We start from the raw sequence: 23701 nt of genomic DNA, 5'->3' as shown, positions 1-23701 counted from the left end.
GCTAATTGAATCAAGTCCTTTCCTTCCCTTTCAGGCCTGGAGGTCACGACTTCCTGGGGTAGAAATAAGTGTGGAGGAGAGAGAGATAACAATGGGCCCCATTGCTGTATCTTTAGAGTCTCCTCTGCTCCCTTTTTACTTTGATTCTTGCTTAACATTACCTGGACCCCAGAAAGCCATCGTCTGGCATTTACTGCCTCCTCTGGATTAACAGATTCTTTATTATTAACATACAAATTTAATTTTTGGCACACCCAGTCTTCAAGGGAGACATACTTAGGCCAAATGGTGCCTCCACCAGTATCTTTGTTGGTCCAGGCAAAACAACAATACATTTATCATCTTTTTCTTACTTTTTCTTTTATATTTGACAGTTTGTTCCAATTACTTATTTTCCAAGGGATTATCTACTGGTAATTTTTGATCATTTTTCTCCACAAGGGATGGCTGAGAGGAAGCCAAACCCATTGAATTTGGATGGAATTTAAATTCCAAATGCCCAAACACACCAGATCTCACTGTCTGATTTTAGTCACTCAAAAAGGCCAGAGCACCCCTCCAGAGTTTGTAATTCGACTCAAGGGCTTACCTCTGGGTTGGATGCACAACAAATTGCTTGATTGGTTTGTTCTCATACCAAACCAGTCGGAATTTTGCCTTGGAGTTTCTCACTTTCATTGTGCTCTGAATTTCTCCACATTGGGCACACTTTACCTTGGAGAGAAAGGAGAAGCCCCTGGATGTTGGAGGGCTGCCTAAATCAGGGGAGGGTGCCATCTCACTGGCATCCAAGAGTTCACCTACTCACCAAGTCATGTGATCCTGGACGAGCTCCCAAAACTGTGTGGCTCAGAATGGTGAGTGACCACCATTTAATTAAAAAAAAAAAAAAAAAAAGGCTAGAGATATCTCATGAGAAAAACAAAAGGTTTATTTATATGTTCTTGTGAGAAGAGGGCATCCCTCGAGTCAAACAAGCAATCGGAAGGAGGAGGTACCATTTGGGATAGGTTTAATACTTTAAATAGTTCCTAACACAAATAACCCTCCCACCTCATTGGCATCCTCATTGGCTGAGGGTCTTACATTCTAAACACAGGAACTCTCCAGGAAATTGAGCTTTGGCAAATAAGTACTTAGCTACCCATATTTGATTGAGGTAGGACGAAAATGATGTCATGGGAGAAGAGCAGGTATGCATCATGCCCAAGGACTACTTTCAGGCCTACTCTAACTCTGGGTAGTTGAAGCCTTACTCAATTTTCACAACTGTCTTTTAGAGATCTCATTCCATCTTATATATAATTTTTATATATTTATACATATATATATTTTTTTTTTTAACAGCAATATCCATTATTTAATTGCCCCAGAGCAGTTATAAAGTGCTAAGGTGCAAATACATTATAAGAAAACTATTGTAGTAGTAAGTACAATGGTTGGAATGCTGAACCTGGAATCAGGGAACCAGAGTTCAGATGTGACCTCAAATACTTATTAGCTATGTGATCCTGGGCAAATCACTCTCTCTGTAAAATAGTATTATTATGGGAGGCAGCTAGGTGGCGCAGTGGATAGAGCACCAGCCCTGAATTCAGGAGGACCAGAGTTCAAATCTGGTCACAGACACTTAAAACACTTCCTAGCTGTGTGACCCTGGGCAAGTCACTTAACCCCAGCCTCAGGGGGGAAAAAATAGTATTATCCCATTAGCAACCACCTTCTAAATTTGTGAGAACAATATGAGATCATACTTGTAAAAACACCTTGCAAACTTTAAAACATTATATAAATGATATAGTTAAGTGCTATATAAATGCTTATGCACCATCATCTAGCCCTAGAAATGGTATCATCAGGAAAGAAGTTGCTATTCTCATCTGGGACATAAGGGAGCTGATACAATTCTGTGGCATTGGCCTAATTAACAATAAATAAATAAGGCAGGCCTAATGAAAATTGATTATAAAAGATTAAGAAATTTAGGGTCATATAGTCCAAGATTGAGTCAGTTCTTTTTATATGTCTTTCTAATGACTTCATCCTGGCATAATTTTTCTAAATATATTTTTTCTTTTCCCCTTGTTAATAAATCCTAGATAATACACTAAGCTATGGCAAGGAATTGAAAACTGAGGGAATACCCATCAGTTGGGAAATGGCTGAATAGGTTATGGTATATGAATGTTATGGAATATTATTGTTGTATAAGAAACAATCAGCAGGATGATTTCAGAGAAGCATGGAAAGACTTTCGTGAACTTTTGCTCAATGAAATGAGCAGAACCAGGAGACTATTGTACATGGAAACAAGATTATATAAGTTATTATATTAACAAGATATTAACAATTATATTATATTATATAAGTTATTATATTAACAAGATTATATAAGTTCTGATGGATGTCTAATAGACTTGTGATGGAGAAAGCCATCTGCTTCCAGAGAGAGAATCATAGTGATTAATGTGGATCACAATATAGTATTTTTACTATTTTTGTTGTTTATTTGCTTTTTCCCCTCATTTTCTTCTTTTTTTGTTCTAATTTTTCTTGTGCAACATGATAAATATGAAAATATGTTTAGAAGAATTGAACATATAAAGGATTGTTTGCCGTCTAGAGGAAGGTGATGGGGGAAAGAAAGGGAGAAAAATATGGAACACAATATTTTGCAAGAATGAATGTTGAGGGGCAGCTGGGTGGTGCAGTGGATAGAGCACAAGCCCTGAAGTCAGGAGGACCTGAGTTCAAATCTGGCCTCAGACATTTAACACTTCCAGCTGTGTGACCCTGGGCAAGTCACTTAACCCCAACTGCCTCAGATGGGGGTGGGGGTGGGGGAATGAATGTTGAACTGAGAAAAACATTTTTACATTCAAAGGTTCTGATAAAGGCCTCATTTCTAAAATATATAGAGAATTGATTCAAATTTATAAGAAATCAAGCCATGCTCCAATTGATAAATAGTCAAAGGATATGAACAGACCATTTTCAGATAAAGAAATTGAAACTATTTCTAGCCATATGAAAAGGTGCTCCAAATCCCTATCGATCAGAGAAATAAAAAATCAAGACAACTCTAAGATTCCACTACACACCTGTCAGATTGGCTAAGATGACAGGAAAAAATAATGAGGGGATGTGGGAAAATTGGGACACTGATGCATTGTTGGTGGAGTGTGAACAGATCCAACCATTCTGGAGAGCAATTTGGAACTATGCCCAAAAAGTTATCAAACTTAAATGGTCAAAGGATATGAACAGACAACTTTCAGATGAAGAAATTGAAACTTTCTAACCATATGAAAAGATACTCCAAATCATTATTAATCAGAGAAATGGACATTAAGACAACTCTGAGATACCACTACACACCTGTCAGATTGGCTAGAATGACAGGGAAAGATAATGTGCAATGTTGGAGGGGATGTGGGAAGGCTGGGACACTGATACATTGTTGGTGGAGTTGTGAAAGAATCCGGCCATTCTGGAGAGCAATTTGAAACTATGTTCAAAGAGTCATCAAACTGTGCATACTCTTTGATCCAGCAGTGTTACTACTGGGCTTATATCCCAAAGAGATCTTAAAGAAGGGAAAGGGACCTGTATGTGCCAAAATGTTTGTGGCAGCCCTCTTTGTAGTGGCCAGAAACTGGCAACTGAGCGGATGCCCATCAATTGGAGAATGGATGAATAAATTGTGGTATATGAATGTTATGGAATATTATTGTTCTGTAAGAAATGACCAACAGGATGTTTTCAGAGAGACCTGGAGAGACTTAGATGAACTGATGCTGAGTGAAAGCAGGAGATCATTATCTTCAACAAAGATACTATATGATGATCAATTCTAATGGATGTGGCCATTTTCAACAATGAGATGAACCAAATCAGTTCCAATAGAGCAGTAATGGACTGAACCAGCTACACTCAGCGAAAGAACTCTGGGAGATGACTATCTGCCAAAATGTTTGTGTCAGCCCTTTTTTATAGTGGCAAGAAACTGGAAATTGAATGCTGAGTGAAATGAGCAGAACCAGGAGATCATTGAACGTGGCAACAACAAGACTATATATACAATGATCAATTCTGATGGACATGGCTCTCTTCAGCAATGAGATGATTCAAACCAATTCCAATTGTTCAGTGATGAAAAGAACCATCTACACCAGAGAGAGGTCTGTGGGAACTGAGTGTGGACCACAACATAGCATTCTCACTCTTTCTGTTGTTTGTTTGCATTTTATTTTCTTTCTCAGGTTTGTTTGTTTTTTCCCCTTCTTGATCTGATTTTTCTTGTGCAGCAAGATAAGTGTATAAATATGTATACACATATTGGATTTAACACATATTTTAACATGTATTGAACTACCTGTCATGTAGGAGATGGGGTGGGGGAAAGGAGGGGAAAATTTGGAACATAAAGTTTTGCAAGGGTCAATGCTGAAAAAATTATCCATGTATATGCTTTGTAAATAAAAAGCTTCAATAAAAAAAAGAATGAATGTTGAAAACTATGCATATATTTTGAAAATAAAAAGCTAAAAAAAAAATACACCAGTTATCTGAAATATGGGTGGTAAAAGATAAAGAATATACAAATGGAAATATCTGGTTACAGTAGTAACAGATGGCAGTCAGTGATGATGGTAGGAAGAAAATTAGGGATTAGACAAGCTTAACCTTTAAACCTAAGAACTATGAAAGTTTCCGGGATCAGAAGAGTTTAAGAGAAATATAAGGTAAAAGCCCTGAGAGAGAAAGCAAAGGTCACCTGCACTATTGACCATGTATGAGCAAAACCATGTCGTTATATCTTCCTCCATGCTGATCCCATCCCCAGTATCCATACATACAGCTTTCCAAGGTGGCTTATGAACAGAAAAAGCTGCTTAATTCTGCAAGAGAATTTCTATTTAATCTATAGACTGTCCCCTGTTTCCTTTACTCTGACCTACATCTTGCAAAACTGGTAAGAATGTAGATGGCTCAGGGCCGATTCATCTACATATAAGGGAAAGAACTCAAGCTAATATGGTCATTCACATTGTCTTTATATGGGAATGCCAATACACATTGATCCTCGTTTTATGGATGCAAAAACTAAAAGAAGTGATTTGTCCACAGTAGGAAACAAATATGTCTAGGCAACTAAAACAAGTCCAACCATGTATGAGAATAAGTGTCTGGTTCTATACCTCATCAAGTCTGCTGGACCAGGGTTTCTTAAACTTTTTTCATTTGTGACTCTTTTCACATGAGAAATTTTTTATATAATCCCAAGTATATATGTATATAAAATAAGTATTCAGTGCAAGAATGTTTGTGGCAGCCCTCTTTGTAGTGGCTAGAAACTGGAAACTGAATGGAACCCATCAATTGGAGAATGGCTGAATAAATTGTGGTATATGAATGTTATAGAATATTATTATTCTGTAAGAAATGACCAGCAGGATGTTTCAGAAAGGCCTGGAGAGACTTACAGGAACTGATGCTGAGTGAAATGAGCAAGACCAAGAGATCATTATATACTTCAACAACAATACTGTATGATGATCAATTCTGATGGACGTGGCCCTCTCCAACAATGAGATGAACCAAATCAGTTCCAATAGAGCAGTAATGAACTGAATCAGCTACACCCAGGGAAAGAACTCTGGGAGATGACTATGAACCACTACATAGAATTCCCAATTCCTCTATTTTTGTCCGCCTGCATTTTTGATTTCCTTCACAGGCTAATTGTACATTATTTCAAAGTCCAATTCTTTTTGTACAGCAAAACAACTGTTGGACATGATACATATATTGTATTTAACTTATACTTTAACATATATAACATGTATTGGTCAACCTGCCATCTGGGGGAGGGAATGGGGGGAAGGAGAGGAAAAGTTGGAACAAAAGGTTTTGCAATTGTCAATGCTGAAAAATTACCCATGCATATATCTTGTAAATAAAAAGCTATAATAATTTAAAAAAAAAAGAAAATCAGAAAAAAATAAAAAAACAAGTATACAAATCAAACATTTATTGATAATAAACCACAATTTTGTGACCCCTACATTCTGTTACATGATTACGTATAGGGTTACAACCCAGAGTTTAAGAAATCTTGTGGTAAGTCCAAGAGGTGGAAGGTATGTTTTATCAACAGTATTTTCAGGCTATAAATGGTCTAGGGTTCAGAGGTCTTTCAGAGTTGTTTCCTGCCTATTATTTATTAGTGTTGTGGTCATCAAATAAATTCTCTGTTTTGTTCATTCCACCCTTTCTTTACAAGTTTTTGCAAGTCTTTTCATCTTTTTCTGAATTAGTTTTGTTCCTCATTTCTTATGGTACATCAAAATTCCAATACATTCGTATACAATAAAATTTGGTTCAACCATTTCCCAATGGATAACCTTTTATTTTGTTTATGTTACTACTACACAAAGAGTTGTTATAAGTGTTTCTATCTGTCCTTGATTGGTTTTCTTGACCAAAGAACATCATTTATTGATTTTGGGGATATTGTTCCAAAATGTTTTTCATCATGACTGGACTACTTTATAGTAGTAAAACATTTCTTTAGATCCTCCAACAATTGTAATTTCCTTTCTCTATCATCTTTACTAATGGAAAACATGGGTTAGAATCTCTGAATTGTTCACTTCTATTTCTTTACTAATGTCTTGAAACATTTAAAAATATGATTATTGGAAATTAATATGGCAGAAATTAGATATGGATCCATACTTAACACCATATACCAAGATAAGATCAAAATGGGTCCATGATTTAGGCATAAAGAATGAGATCATAAATAGATTAGAGGAACAGGGAATAATCTACCTCTCAGACCTGTGGAGGAGGAAGGAATTTATGACCAGAGGAGAACTAGAGATCATTATTGATCACAAAATAGAAGATTTTGATTACATCAAACTAAAAAGTTTCTGTACAAACAATACTAATGCAAACAAGATTAGAAGGGAAGTAACAAATTGGGAAAATATTTTTAAAAACAAAGGTTCTGACAAAGGTCTCATTTCCAAAATATATAGAGAACTGACCCTAATTTATAAGAAACCGAACCATTCTCCAATTGATAAATGGTCAAAGGATATGAACAGACAATTCTCAGAGGAAGAAATTGAAACTATATCCACTCACATGAAAGAGTGTTCCAAATCACTACTGCTCAGAGAAATGCAAATTAAGACAACTCTGAGATACCCCTACACACCTGTCAGATTGGCTAAGATGACAGGAACAAATAATGCTGAATGTTGGAGGGGATGTGGGAAAACTGGGACACTAATACATTGCTGGTGGAGTTGCGAAAGAATCCAGCCATTCTGGAGAGCAATCTGGAATTATGCCCAAAAAGTTATCAAACTGTGCATACCCTTTGACCCAGCAGCGCTACTACTGGGCTTATACCCCAAAGAAATACTAAAGAGCAGAAAGAGACATATATGTGCCAAAATGTTTGTGGCAGCTCTTTTTGTTGCAGCTAGAAACTGGAAGTTGAATGGATGTCCATCAGTTGGAAAATGGTTGGGTAAATTATGGTATATGAAGGTTATGGAATATTATTGCTCTGTAAGAAATGACCAGCAGGAGGAATACAGAGAGGCCTGGAGAGACTTAAATCAACTGATGCTGAGTGAAATGAGCAGAACCAGAAGATCACTATACACTTCAACAACAATACTGTATGAGGATGTACTCTGATGGAAGTGGAAATCTTCAACATAAAGAAAAGCCAACTCACTTCCAGTTGATCAATGATGGACAGAGGTAGCTACACCCAGAGAAAAAACACTGGGAAGTGAATGTAAATTGTTAGCACTAATATCTGTCTGCCCAGGTTGCATGTACCTTCGGAATCTAATGTTTATTGTGCAACAAGAAAATGATATTCACACACATGTATTGTACCTAGACTATATTGTAACACATGTAAAATGTATGGGATTGCCTGTCATCGGGGGGGAGGGAATAGAGGGAGGGGAGGATAATTTGGAAAAATGAATACAAGGGATAATATTATAAAAATATATATATAATAAAAAATTATTAATTAAAAAATATGATTATTGATGTCTCAGATTTCTTTGAGAATTATCTCAATTTGGGAATAACTCTTATTTTTATAAATTGGAGTAAATTCCTTATATATCTTGTATAAGATATTTTGGGGGCAAATCTGCCTTAAGTCAGGGTCCTATTAATTCAGGTTCAATGCTGGAAGGCACTCATACATTATTTAACAATTTAATAAAGAAGGTTGACTTAGCCTTATTGTAAAAGTTATTCAACAATGATACAATAGCACTTAGCCTGAGTAGTCCTACCCACCTTGCGTCCATATGGAAATATATCTGGTCAGTTAGGACAGGATATAGTAGTTTGAGTGGGGTTAGGGTGTTGTGGCCAGCACAACACAAATGGGTTAGTGGTGGCTGAAAATAAAGAACTCTAAATCTCATTTAAGAGTTTTTGTCCACTGTGAGACAGAGATCTCTCAGTGATTTAAAATAAACTTTTACCTTTTTTATTTAAAAAAAAAAAAAAAGAAAAGAAAGAGATGGGATTGCTGATAATCCAACAGAGCCATTTATTAAGAGAAATCATGCTGCTTATATATCTTAAAACTATATATTATTATGAAAGGCAGGTTCTGTGATCAACCCTCGTTTCTGTTTTCTATGATCTAATTCTCTGAAGAATGTTGTTATTTTCTAGGGACTCAATCTTATGTAAAGTTCACAGTGCCCCAGTAATTGTGCTAGGACCTTATGTTTTCTCATGATTTCAAGCTTAAATGTACCCTTGATTAATATTAGGAGGAGGGGAACATCCCAGTTACTGAAGTTTCTAGCTTCCTGGGAGTTCTCTACATTAGGGCATCAACCCAGTCTAAAGGGCACAGAACCCACTTGCATGGACCTTTCTACATCTGTAAGGACCCAGGAAACCAGGTTAGGATATCCAGAGATCACCAGGAAGGTGCATCAAAGGAAATGTAACTTGAGTTTTATTCCAACCTTTGGGAATTTTAAGAAAAATCTAGTTTAATTCATGTTATGGAGAGGTGGAGGAAAATCCAAGAGGATATTAATCTTGTCAAAAAACATGAGTGAGATTTGTTTTGAATCTAATTCCAGCAGAATTCTTTCTATGTTTCCCAGTAATTTTTGTGAATCCTTTCACATTCTTTCAATGAGTCCTTATAACAGTAAAAGAAGTCTTTGGGTTCATTAAATGCTATGTTCATTTGCTTTTATATGTCATATACCTAATCTCTTCCACCAATGAACTTTTCACTTTTTTAATCAATATCAAATTATCTTGATAATTACTTGCATATAGTAGCTTGAAATTGTGGAATCCAAAATTATCCAATACTGTTAATAAAAGAAATTCAGCCAGAGGTCTGAGCCGATAATCATTTATTAAAAGAACCACACCCCTTCAAGGAAAGGGACCTCATCTCTCTCTCATGATCCGAGATGCCCCATTTTCTTAGGGCCTTACTTTCATAGTGGTTAATACACAGACACACTGAAGAGGCAAAGCAAAATATTGTCTCATTGATTAATAGAGTTTGATTTTGACTCTCTAGGAGGGCCAGAAATGATGAAATAGGATGGGCAAGGTAAGGATCATCTCCATTAAGTGATCATGAGATGGTCTACTTCTCATGTTAGTCAGAGAGAATGCTCTGGAGATACAAAAAATAATTGGGGGACTTTTCATATCACATCAAGACATTCATCTAACAATGGACTTGGTTCCGTACTCATCACCCAAAAGGATGACAGTCTTCTAGTTAGCACTTTTGTTCTTAGGCAAGTGAACTTTATAGCAACCAGTGAGGCTTCAGTTTGTAATCTAAAATGTATGGCCCATTAAAAGAAAGAATCCAGTTTATCAAATCATCCCTAAATATAATATATATGAAACATATAATTCCTAAATTAATATAGATGACTTGTCTGACTAAATGTATTACTATTATAAGTACAACATTAATCATTATTTATCCTTATGGAATCATACTGAAGTAATTTAATACTGATTGGAAGTAGGAGTCTAATTAAAATCATCTCTGTCAAGATCTAGTACTATAAGACTCTCTTCCATTCTACCTTTTTTTCATTATTTCCCTTGAGATTTGTGATCTTTTATTCTTCCAGATTGTAATGTTCTTTTGTTGGGTTTTCTTGGGGTCTCTGGAAGCAGCTTTGTTTCAGTTCAGTAATCACCACTGGAGTATCCAGGGATTAAAGTCCAAATCCCTTATTGTTCCTTTCAAAGTCTTGTCTCCTTTCCTGGGGCACAGTTAGCTTTCTTAGAGGCCTGTCTCTCTCCTTGGTTCCAAGAGCTTAAGTTCCCGCCTGTCTTCTCTGCCCTCTGAAGCTTTCCAAATGAATCCCGGCTGAGCCACCTAGTTTATGCTCTACACTGAGTATAAACCAATCATTATATCACTAGGAAACCATTATTTATTGTAGGATTAAATCAATCAAACTGAACCATGCTAAACTAGATTAAACCATTGTCTCCTCAATTTTACTTAGTACCTTGTAAGCATCCTTTGTTTCAAGTTCAGAGTTCTGGCCCATAACATCTCCTGCTTTCTTTTGTTTTAGAACATAAGGTGGTCACTCTCCCTGACTTCTCAAGGAAGTGAGAACCCCAAAAAAGGAGGTGATCACGCCTTCTCTGACTCCTCAAAAAAAGGGATGAAAACACCATAAAAGGAGGTGATCACACCCTCCCTGACATCTCAGGAAGGGAGATGAAAACACCAAAAGGAAATGGGAAATGAAACCAGATTAGTAGGTTTCTGAAGTGTAAAGGGCTAAAACTGAGCAGATGCACTGGACAACAGAGCACTTGAGGCTAATTGCCAATTTAAAAATACTCTATTAACATATGCTTGGAGGATGACCCTGCTCAACTATTCTGTGCTGGCTAGATCTATGGGTGTGGACAGAGAAGGTGATCAGAGGGTGGAGTAGGACAGCAGATTCATTCTTTGGCTGTGGAGAGAGAGAAAGCAGGTGTGGAGATTCCTATATCTAATTCCCTGATGGGGATCCCAAAAAGACCAAGAATAAAGACTTGTTTATGGCGCTGATTCTAAGATATCTAGGGTACTTACTACTAATGCAGTCACTACATTTGGTGCCCAATGTGTGGGCCAAGCACCCTACTTTCACTGAAGTTCTCCCCTCCCCCTCCACCCGTGACCAGGAAATTAGGTATTTTAATAGACAAACTGGGAACTTTGTTAAGGGCTAAACTAGTAACCTTTTCTAGCTGAAATGGGGCAGATGTCTCCCCCTGTCCCCAGCCCCACCCCCACCCCGAAAGGGCGCTATAGAAAGCATGCTTAAGTTAATCGAGGGGCAAGGTTTAATTATAACCTGGGAACAGATTGACTCTTGGATACATTAGGACACACGTCCCCTTGGTTCTTAGAGAAGAAGAAATAAATGCAGATAATTGGAAACTTGTAGGAGAACAACTCTGCAAATAATATAATGATAGAAATCCTCATTCAATTTCCACAGAAACATTCTATATATACAACATAATTCAATTGGCCTTAAACAATCTTGCAAGTTATAGAAAAAGGAAAAGTTTTAGAAACGCCAGATGAGGAAGTGTGAGGAAAAAGAGGAAGACAATGAACAATCTAAAGACCACATTGCCAGAGAGCATGGAGACTTAAATGAGGTTCAAGGACATGGTGATTCTGGCTTTCTATAGGAAGCTTCAACCCCACCTAGGGAGCAGATTATTGACATGCCCCCATGAACTCCACCTTCTGGGATGGAGGGAGGAGGAGGTGTGGGAGGGGCAGTGATATCACCAGCACCTTCCTCCCAGCAATCACCCCCTCCGAAGACTAGATTGCAAAAGGCACTATTTAAAGCCACAAAGGAAAGGAAGGATATAGATGATCTGAAGTTCCAAATATATCCGGTGATTCAACAGTTTAACTTTTCAGGTCAAGAGAGTAGAAGATACACTCCTTTTGATATAGAAATCCTCAAAGACCTGAAAAAGGCTTATACTCTTTATGGTGCTACATCAGCTTATGTTAAGATGTTATTACAGAATTTGGTTTATAAAGTCTTAACCCCTAGTGACTGGAAATCTATAGCAAGGACATGCTTAGAACCTGGACAAAATTTGTTGTGGCTTTCTGAATATAGTGAGCTCTGTAGGATACAAGCCCAACAAAATAGTCATAGTGGAGTTAATACTTCAATCACCTGTGACCTACTAACAGGTGTAGGTTCTTATGCAGACATTTCAGTACAGATTAATTACCCCATAGCAGCATATGAGCAAATTGCTGTTGGTGCAATCAAAGCATGCCTTCTTTCCCCAATAAAAACGACAAGGGAGAGGCCTTCAAAAAAATTGCACAAGGGCCAAATGAACTCTTTGCTGATTTTGTGGGATGTTTGCAGAAGCTGTCATACAGACTAATGGTGAAAATGCAGTAACAGACATTTTAATAAGGCAACTTGCTAAAGTAAATGCTAATGAGGTTGTAGAAGGATTTTACTAGGACTATGTAGGGATGCTCCTTTAGAGGAGATCATAACACACTGTGTCACAGTTAGCACGAATACCTTTTATAGCCAGGCTATGATGCAGACTTCCCAAGTCTGGGAAGACAGGGTCCCTTTTGGCAAAGGACTTCCAGAGAGACTTGTCATTGCTTTCAATGTGGTAAAGTAGGGCATCTGAAAGCTCAATGTTGGCATAGAGACAGAATAAGAAAACAGAGTGGGAGAACAAGACCCAATACCCCAGTTGAAAATGCAACCAAGACTTCCATTGGGCATCAGAATGTAGACTGATTCAGGGAAACAGGATGAGGGGCCCAGCCCCAGGGCCCCAGGCAAAAAATACTTGGGACATGATGGCAGCCTATACCACACCCAGAGAGTGCCTAGAAGTTCACTACCCAGACATGACCAATCATCCAGGAAGACATATGATGGGAGAAAGGGATTACACAATCAATCAGCCAGGAAGCAACCTGATGGGAAAAAGGCATTATAATTACGGAGAATAGAGTTGTATGCAGCTGGGACAACTGAGATATCCCCTAGAGAGGTGAAATCTGCTCCTCTCCAGCATATGGATCCTTTGCCTTTATAGCCTGCACAGTAGGCTTGACCATTTCACCTTCTCAGTATGCTTACAAAACAGTGTTCATTCATACACTGATGTGGGAAACTGGGGAATATGTAGATAATATCCCAGTCACTAATGCAGATAGACAATGTGTTACTTATCAACCAGGAGAAGTAGTGGCATCAGGTTTATTGATACAGACTTCTAATGGGCAATCGGGTGATAGTCGCCCAGATTCTGACTCCAAGCAGCAAAATCCAGGAATATACTGGACAGCAGCTATGACAGCTGACCAACCTATGCTCACTATCTATATAAATGGCATACTATTAGAAGGGTTGGTAGACATAGGTGCAGATCACACAGTCATTAGAGGTGCCAACTGGCCCAGTCACTGGCCAAAGATTAAGGCCAACACCTACATGTCTGGGGTAGGAGGATCAATAGCAGCTGAAGTTAGTGCTACCCCTTTAAGATGGGTATTTGAAGGCAAAACAGGAGTTTTTACTCCTTTTATAGTTGAAAAAATCCCCATCAATCTGTGGGGAAGAGACATTTTACAACAATTAGGGTTAAAAATGAGTACTTCGGTTTTTTAGGCAGGGTTGCTGTTGAAGGCCTGCCAACACTTTTACCTGTTCCTATCCAATGGAAAACTGATACACTAGTGTGGATAAAACAGTGGCCCTTAGGTAGAGATAAAATTCAGGCCTTATTAGACATAGAACAGGAGCAACTTGACCAAGGACACTTAGAACCTTCTCTAAGTCCTTGGAATTCCCCAGTATTAATTGTAAAAAAGAAATCTGGAAAATGGAGGATGTTGACTGATTTAAGAAAGGTAAATGAACAGATGGAAACTATGGGAACTCTTCAACCTGGACTTCCGTCTCCTACTCAATTGCTTAGAGAATGGACTCTTTGGGTTATAGACATCAAGGATTATTTCTATTCTATCCCTCTAGATAAGGAGGATCTGAAAAGATTTGCCTTCTCAGTGCCCAGCATTAACTTAGCTGAGCCTTATAAAAGATATGAATGGACAGTTTTGCACAGGGAATGAAAAACAGCCCTACTATGTGTCAAATGTATGTCGCTGCTGCTCTTACTCCAGTAAGAAAAGCATTTCCAAAAGTAATGTTATTACATTACATGGATGATATATTGGGATGTGCACCTGAGGAACAAATGTTAGAAGCATGTCTACAAAAAACAGAAACACTAAGGAATTACAAATTGCACATAGCTCCAGAAAAAATTCAAAGTCATGCTCCTTTTCAATATTTAGGATATGAAGTATATCCTAAGGTGCTTACAGTACAAAAACTCTCCTTAAGAACAGAGAAGCTAAACACCTTAAATAACTTCCAGAAATTGATAGGAGATATCCAATGGATGCATCCAGTGTTAGGCTTGACTACCTATCAATTACAATCATTATATGACATTTTAAGGGGAGATAGTGCTTTAAACTCACCACGCCAGCTTACAAAAGAAGCTCAAGAGGTTTTAAGATAATTGAACTGGCTTTATCCAATGTGGTTGAAAGAGTCACTCAAAAACTCTTGGAAATATCAGTTTTTGCTACAAAAGAGGCACCCACAGCAGTCCTTCATCAAGGAGACAGTGTGATAGAGTGGGTGAATCTCCCAGAACAACCAGACCAAAGCCTTAATCCTTACCCAGTGCTTGTGGCTAGAATTTTATTAAAGGCCATTAAGCAAGCAGTACAATTATCTGGGATAAGACCTGACAAGAAATATACCTTTTATACTAATGTACAAGTTAATGTGTGCTGTGAAACCATCCCAGAGTGGCAAATTTTATTAGCCTTGGCTCCAAATTCTATACACGGGTCTCCATTAAAGATAACCAGACTATTACTTAATTGGCAATGGATTCTTGAAGAAAAGGGTTCTGAAGTTCCTCTTAAAGGACCAACTATCTTTATAGATGCATCCAAACATAATATTTGTGCTGTATACTCTCGTGACTTAACTATAAAGAGAGTAGTCAGAACTCCTTTTCAGTCCACTCAGCAGAATGAATTGTATGCAATCATTCTAGCTCTTATTATCCAGGATATATATATATGATTTGGCCTATTCAGTAGGTGTGGTACAAAGAATTGGTACAAATAAAATTTATAGCCTCCAATATATATCAGCTCTTTAAGGAATTTCAAGAGCAAGTGAGAAATCCAAGTAAGATTTATATCTTGCATGTCCATTCTCATACTGGACTTCCAGGTCCTATTTTTGATGGTAATTCTAAGGCAGAGAGCTTTCTAACTATGTTGATCAATACTCCTTTATTTCAAGAAACCAAAGAATCTAATTTTAAATATCAACAGGCTGCCCAAGCTTTACGTTTACAATTTGAAATAACAAGAGAAGAAGCTAGGAGCATAGTAAAAACCTGTCCAGCTTGCCTTCCTTTTCACACTCCTACACTCCCTCCAGGGAAGAACCCTTGTAGTTTTAGACCTAATGAAATTTGGCAAGTGGAAGGGCCCCATTATAAATCTTTTGGTCATCTGCCTTTTATTCACATTGTGGTACACACCTTTTCAGGATTCACTTTTGCAATACCAGCAGCAAAAGAGACAGCCCAAGTGGCCACTGAATTCCTTATACAAGCATTTGCAATTATGGGTGTGCCACAAAAAATAAAAACAGACAATGGACCTGCATATACTTCTAAACATTTTGTACACTTTTGTACACAGTATAAGATTTTACATACTACTGGCATACCCTTTAATCCTCAAGGACAGGCAATAGTAGAGAGGAGAAACAGAGACATTAAGACACTCCTCCAAAAACAAAAGAAAGGGGGAGTCACAAGTAACCCTAGAGAACTTCTAAATCTAGCCCTTTATACTATTAACTTCTTAATCTTTGACAAAGATGCACTGGCTCCAACAGACAGCTTTTATAACACCAGGAAGGGCAGTGTCCAGTGCAAGCAGCTCCACTGTCTTTAGATAATTGCCAAGTGATGTGGAGAGACCCAGAAAGTGGTGAATGGAAGGGACCATATAGGTTAACTGCTTGGGGAAGAGGGTTTGCTTGTATTTCTACAGATGGAGAAGGAATCAGATGTGTGCCAATAAGCTGTATTTGCTTTGTCCATCGGAGAGAGACAGAGCAGACTCTTGAAACGAGGAAGAAGACCCAAGAAACATCGGGTGGTTCTTTTTTTGCTGACTGTGCCCACCACTGAAAGAGCCTGGCAGTATGGCGTTTGACTCATGGACATCAAGAATTGTTAGACTTCAAAATCCTCAAGAATCATTGGATTCTCTGAGACATGATAATACTGTTGTAGGACTTGAAAAGCCTCAGGAATCATTGGATTCTCTGAGACTTGATAAGATTGTTGTATGTAATGTTCTGTCATCTCCAGAGACTGCTGATTGCTCTCTGGGAGGAGATCTGCTGTCTCAATTCAATCTCCCAGCCAGACTCTGACCTAGAGTAAATTCTCCTCCTCCTTTGCTCAATGTTGCTTCTTTTATCCTCCCAGAGAATGGACGTGGAATAACTCAGGGGGTTCTGGGAAAAAATACTTCAAACAATGAACTTGCTCCTTTTAAACATTAAGCTCCTCCCCAGAAGTTCAAAGGGGTAAAACTCCCTTTAAAGGCCGGAACTAGAGAATTGTTAAGTACCAACTTAGCATTTAGTAAGAACCTAACAGTTGTAGGACTTGAAAACCCTCAGGAATCATTGGATTCTGGGAGACATGATAAAACTGTTGCAGGACTTCAAAACCTGTAGGAATCATTGGATTCCCTAACATATAAAAAGACTGTTGCAAGACTTCAAAAACTTGTGGGGATCATTGGATTCCCTGACACGTGAAGCAATAGACCATAAATTGGTTTTAGACTATCTCTTAGCTGTTGAAGAAGGCACATGTGTAACTGATGTTTACATACCCTTCTTCTAGAACTTCTGGAAATCTTTTACAAGACCAGGTTGATTTATATTGTTTGTTATATCACTACTTGCATGTACAATTGTTACACCACATTGAGCCTGTACCAGCTGTGGGAAGAGTCATCACTAATAGCCTCTGTGTTATTGCTATGGGCTTGTGTAACACCTCCCATACTGATGGGTTTGTGCATACCTGTCTCTAATAAGACCCTTCAGCCCAGAAACCCGCTAGCAATCCCCACTTCCCTTTGGTGCCTTTCATCTCCCTTCCTGAGATGTCAGGGGGGGATGTGATTACCTCCTTTTTGGGGTTCTCACCTCCCTGAGAAGTCAGGGATGGCATTGACTGCCTGTTTTCTAAAACAAAAGAAAGAAGGAGATTCAAAGGCCTAGAACTGAGTAGATGCACTTAGATAACTGAGCACTTGAGGCTAATTACCAATTGGACAATACTCTATTAACATATGCTTGGAGGATGACCATGCTCAACTATTCTGTGCTGGCTAGATCTGTGGGTGTGGATAGAGAAGGGTAAGAGAGATCAGTGGGTGGAGTAGGACAAGCACATTCATTCTTTGGCTGTGGAGAGAGAGAAAGGAGATGTGGAGATTCCTATATCTAATCCCCTGACAGCAACCCCAAAAAGACCAAGAATAAAGACTTTTGCTTATGCTGACTCCGGCTGATTCTAAGATATCCAGGGTACTAACGTGGTCACTACACTGAAGTATCTCACTTGAAACATGGGAGGTATTACATATAATTACATAAATTACATAAGCCCATAGCAATATAACACAGGCTAGTAGTGATGTAACAGATAATATGAATCAACATAAAGAATTATACATATCCATAAGTCCTAGAAATAGTCCAAAAGGAATCTATTGTACATTATTTCATGTGTGTAGAGAATCCAATGATTCCTGCAGATTTTGAAGTCCTGTATCAATCCTTATCACATCTCTCCGAATCCAGTGATTCCTGTGGGTTTTGAAATTCTATGACAGTCTTATTATCAGCCATGCTCTTTCAGTGTCAGATGTTTCTTAGGTCTTCTCCTTTGTTTTGAGTTTTTTCTCTTTTTTTGTCTCTCTCTGATGGACAAGACGAATATGGCTCGTTGGCACCCATCTGATTTCTTCTCCATCTATAGAGATACAAGAAAACCCTTTCTCCCAAGCAGTTAACCTATCTAGTCCCTTCTATTTGCCACTTTCTAAATCTCTCCTCATTACCTGGCAATTACATTGGAGCTGCTTGTACTGGACGCTGCCTTTCTGTTGGGTTAAAAAGCCTGTATTCTCCCCCATTGTAATCCCTTTCTTCCATCTGATTGCTTCTCTGCTGACTGATCATATCAGAGTCCTGAACTTCTAAAGATTCTTTGGGTGTAACCTCAGCTGCCATCATGCCCCACCTGGTTTTTGTATAATATCTTGGAGCTAGACCCTGCCTCTTATTTCCCTGGGTCAATCTACATTCTGAGCCCCAGTGGAAACCTTGGTTGCATTTTGGACATAGGGTTTTAGGTCTTCTCTCATCCTGTCCTCTCACTCTATCTCTATACCTACATTGGGCTCTCAAATGCCCAATTTTTCCACACTGAAAGCACTGACGATTCTCTCTAGAAGTCCCTTGCCAAGAGGGACCCCGTGTTTCCATGTTCATCATCATAGCCTGGGTTAATAAGCATTTGTGCCCACTGTGGCACAGTGTCTTATGATCTCCTCTAAAGGAGCATCTTTGTGTAGTCCCCATATAATTCTTCTGTAAACAGCATTATCATTTTCTTTAGCCAGTTGTCTTAACAAAGTTAACAAAAGTTTCCTTGTCTATTTTTGTACTCACCTTAATTTCTGGGTCACACTTGAAGGTTCTTGGTCCCACATTCAGATGCCAAAATGTAATGTTCTTTTGTTCGATTTTCTTGGTGTCTCTGGAAGCAGCCTTCATTTCAGTTCAGTAATCACCACACAAATAGCCAGGGGTTAAAATCCAGATCCTTAATTATCTCTTTCAAAGTCTTGTCTCCTTTCCTGGGGCTCAGTTAGCTTTCTCAGAGGCCCACCTCTCTCTTTGGTTCCAAGAGCTTCAGTTCCCACTATCTTCTTTGCCCTCTGAATCTCTCCAAATCAACCTAGCTGAGCCTCTTAGCTTATATGCTCTACACTGGATATAAACCAATCATTAAGTGACTAGAAAACCATTATTTGTTGTAGGATTAAATCAATCATACTGAACCATGCTACACTAGATGACCATTGTCTCCTCAATTCCACTTAGCACCTTGTAAGCATCCTTGTTTCAAGTTCAGAGTTTTGGCCCATAACACAGATGAATTCTGGGATTTGTTGTTTATGAGTGTTTTGTTTGTTTAGTTCTATAAAACAATTCTTGGAAGTTGGTATGGCATTGAAAAAAATTAATTAATGTAGGTAATATTGTCTTTTTATTACATTGGTTATAGAACAATCATGAGATTCATATCTCTATTTTAGCTCTGTCTTGTTTTTATAGAGAGTATTGATGTATGTGCTTTGGTAGGTGGACTTTCAAAGATTTTATACATTCTGTAGTTATTCTGAATAGAATTTCTTTTTCAGTCTCTTCTCAATTTTGTTATTAATATATAAATAAACTAATGATTTGTGTTGGCACTTTACTGAAGTTTTCATTTATAAAAATTTTTGGTAGATAAGTTTTATTGAATGAGCTTTGTAGATAGATAGGTACTGAGAAGATGAGAAAACATTTATTTCTTGGTATCTGAGACTTGGACAGAGTACTGATAATCTCTCTTTTGACCTATAAAATTCTTCTTAGTGCTTTTGTGCTTCCTTGGTTTTGAACCTATGAATCTCATCTTGATCATCCAAGAGCTTCTGTGGGCCTTGGCTACCTTCAGATGATAAAAGTATTCCCTGAGAATAGAGTTGCTCTTGAACACATTTCCCATCATCTTCAATTACAGGCTATGCTATATTGTTGTTTTTCAGTTACTTTCCAGTCATGTTCAATTGTTTGTGAGTCCCTTTGGGGTTTTCTTGGGAAATATTCTGGGGGTATTTGCCATTTCTTTCTCCAACTCATTTTACAGATGAGGAAACTAAAGTAAATAGGATTAAGTGACTTGCCTAGGGACACACAGCTAGTAAATACCTGAGGTTAGATTTGAACTGAGAAAGATGAGTGTTCTTGATTCTAGGCCCAGTACTCTTATCTATTTTGCCATCTAATTGCCCATGGGCTATGTTAATACTTTTAAAAAAGCTATTAGTTGAAGTATCATTGAGTAAATGGCATAGAATCTCCATTCTTATCCAAATCACCTTAGGCATATATGATTATATGGGCTTGTTCTTCTAGACAGAGCTTTTTTTTTTTTTTCTTCCTGTCAATGGGTATAATATTAGACATGAACATGTCTGAAGAAGATTAGTTCATCTTCTATTAGGATTCCACATTTACTGACCAGATTTGATAATTTCATTCGTTTACTAGGGTCAGACTATCTCTTCACCTTTCTAATCTGAAGGATACTGCAGGCAAGTCTCTTCAGGACAGTAATCATGACTATAGGTACAGTATAGAAAAGAAAAGGAGAGACTATCAATCATGTCTTTAGTTGATATTCTAGAATTCCCTAGGTTAAATGTCACATCATTTGTAAAAACTAACCATTTTGTTTCCTTCTTTATATTCCCAATTTTTTTCCTGTTGTTTTTGTTGTAGTTAGGGTTCTTCAGAACTATATGTCATCATAACAGTGACAATGAATGTTTTAGTGTTAATCTTGACCTCATTAGAAAGGCCACTAATGTTTTCAATTACTAATAATGTTAGTTCTTGGTTTTTAATAAATGCTGTTTACCACTTTAAGGAGAGGCCAACTTTTTACTATGTTTTCCAGTGTTTTTTTTTAAAGGAGTTTTATGTTTTTCAAAAACTTCTACTGAACTTATTAATATGAATCATGTGATTCTTATTGTTTTTATTATTTGAATTATTTATTATATATGAAATTCCTATATTTTGCAACATGCTAATATGTATTTTCTAAGATGTCATATGTATAATTAATATCAAATTGCTTGCTTTCCCAAGGGATGGGAGGAAGAGAATTTGGAGGTTAAATTTTTAGAAAATGAATGATTAAAAGGTTATTGGGAAATATTTAATGAAATAAAAATATGTGTAAAAATAGTGTCACTATAGCCTATTTGTTAACTTTTTATTCAATACTTTTGCATCAATATTCATTAAAGATATTTTTGTCCCTAACAAAAAAATCTACAGGGCCAAATAGATTCACAGCTGAATTCTACTAAACATTTAAAGAACAATTAATTACAATATTATATAACTTATTTGAAAAAATAGGTGGAGTCCTACCAAATTTTTATAATGACACAAATATAGTGGTGATACCTCAAACAGGAAGGGCCACAACAGAGAAAGAAAATTGCAGACCAATCTTCTTAATGAATATTGATGAAAAAATTTCAAGAGATTACAGTAATTTATCACTAGGATAATATGCTATGGCCATAGGGATTTATACCAGGAATGTAGAGCTCGTTCAATATTAGGATAACTATTAGTATAATTGATCATATCAATAACAAAACCAAGAGAAATCATATGATTATCTCAAAAGACATATAAAAATCCTTTGATAAAATATAGTCCCCATTCCCATTAAAAACACTACAGAGCATAGGAATAAATGGACTTTTCCTTAAAATGATAAGCAGTCTCTAAAACTATCACTAAGCATTATATGTAATAAGGATAAGCTAGAAGCATTTCCAATAAGATGGGATAAAACAAGGATGCCCATTATCACCATTATCATTTATAATATAGTACTATTAGTGTAGCTTTAGCAATGAGAGAAGAAAAAGAAATGGAAATAATTAGAATAGATAATGAAGAAATAAAACTGTCATTTTTTAAAGGTCTTTTTTATTTTTTTTTTAATTAAAGCTTTTTATTTACAAAGCCTATACATGGTTAATTTTTCAACACTGACCCTTGCAAAACTTTCCGTTCTAAATTTTTCTCTCCTTTCCCCCCACCCCTCCCCAAGAAGGCAGGTAGTTCAATACATGTTAAATATGTTAAAATATATATTAAATCCTATATATATACACACATACACATGTGTATACACATATTTATATAGTTATTTTGCTGCACAAGAAAAATCTGATCTAGAGAAAAAAAAAAAAAAAACAACCTGAGAAGGAAAACAAAATACAAGCAAACATCAACAGAAAGCATGAAAATGCTATGTTGTGTTTCACTCTCAGTTCCCACAGTCCTCTCTCTGAGTGTGTATGGCTTTCTTCATCATTGAACAATTGGAACTGGTTTGGATCAACTCATTATTGAAGAGAGCCACGACCATCAGAATTGATCAACTTATAGTATTGTTGTTGAAGTTTATAATGATCTCCTGGTCCTGCTCATCTCACTCAGCATCAGTTCATGTAAGTCTCTCCAGGCCTTTCTGAAATCATCCTGCTGATTGTTTCTTATAAAGGGCTGAAACTCTGAGTTGATGCACTGACGTCAGACAACCAAGCATTTAAGGCTAATTACCAATTGGACAATACTCTATAAGAATATGCTTGGAAAATAGCCCTTCCCACTATTCTGTGCTGGCCCAATTGTTTGGTGTATGCAGAGAATTGTGGGAAGGACTAGGGGGTGGAGTAAGATGAGCCAGAGTCACTTTTGGGCGGTAGACACAGAGGAGAGGTAGTGCAGATCCTGTTTCCATTCCCTTCACTTCTACCCCTAAACACCAAGAATAAAGACCAAGGGCTTTTGCTTATCCTGACTCCAGCCGATTCTAAGGTATCCAGGGCGCTAACTCCGTCTTCATAGTTTCTTACAGAACAATAATATTCCATAGCATTCATATACTATAACTTATTCAGCCATTCTCCAACTGATGTGCATCCACTCAGTTTCCAATTTCTTGCCACTACAAAAAAGGCTGCTGCAAACATTTTTGCACATGTGGATCCTTTTCCCTCCTTTAAGATCTCTTTGGGATATAGGCCCAATAGAAACAGTGCTGGATCAAAGGGTATGTACAGTTTGATAAAAACTGTCACTTTTGGCAGATGATATGATAGTATTCTTAGAGAATTAACTAAAAAATTACTTGAAATGATTAACAACTTTAGAAAAGTTGTAGGACAGTTGTCCTCAAACTTTTTAAATAGGGGGCCAGTTCACTGTCCTTTAGACTGTTGGAGGGACTATAGTAAAAACAAAAACTCACAATCTGTCTCTGCCTCTTAGCCCATTTGTCATAACCTGGTGGGCTGCATAAACGTCCTTAGTGGGCCACATCTGGCCCTCGGGCCATAGTTTGAGAACCCCTGTTGTAGGATGTCAAGTTAAGCCATATCAGTATTTCTATACCTTACCAGTAAAGCCCAGCAGAAAGAGATAGAAAGAGAAATTTCATTGAAAATAACTGTAGATAATATAAAATATTTGGGACTCTACCTGCCAAGACAAACCCAGGAACTATATTAACACATTTACAAAACACAATTTACATAACTAAAGTTAGATCT

The sequence above is a fragment of the Sminthopsis crassicaudata genome, chromosome 2, assembly GCF_048593235.1.
Source record: "Sminthopsis crassicaudata isolate SCR6 chromosome 2, ASM4859323v1, whole genome shotgun sequence".
Taxonomy (NCBI): Eukaryota; Metazoa; Chordata; class Mammalia; order Dasyuromorphia; family Dasyuridae; genus Sminthopsis; species Sminthopsis crassicaudata.
Note: the sequence above shows the minus strand (reverse complement) of the source record.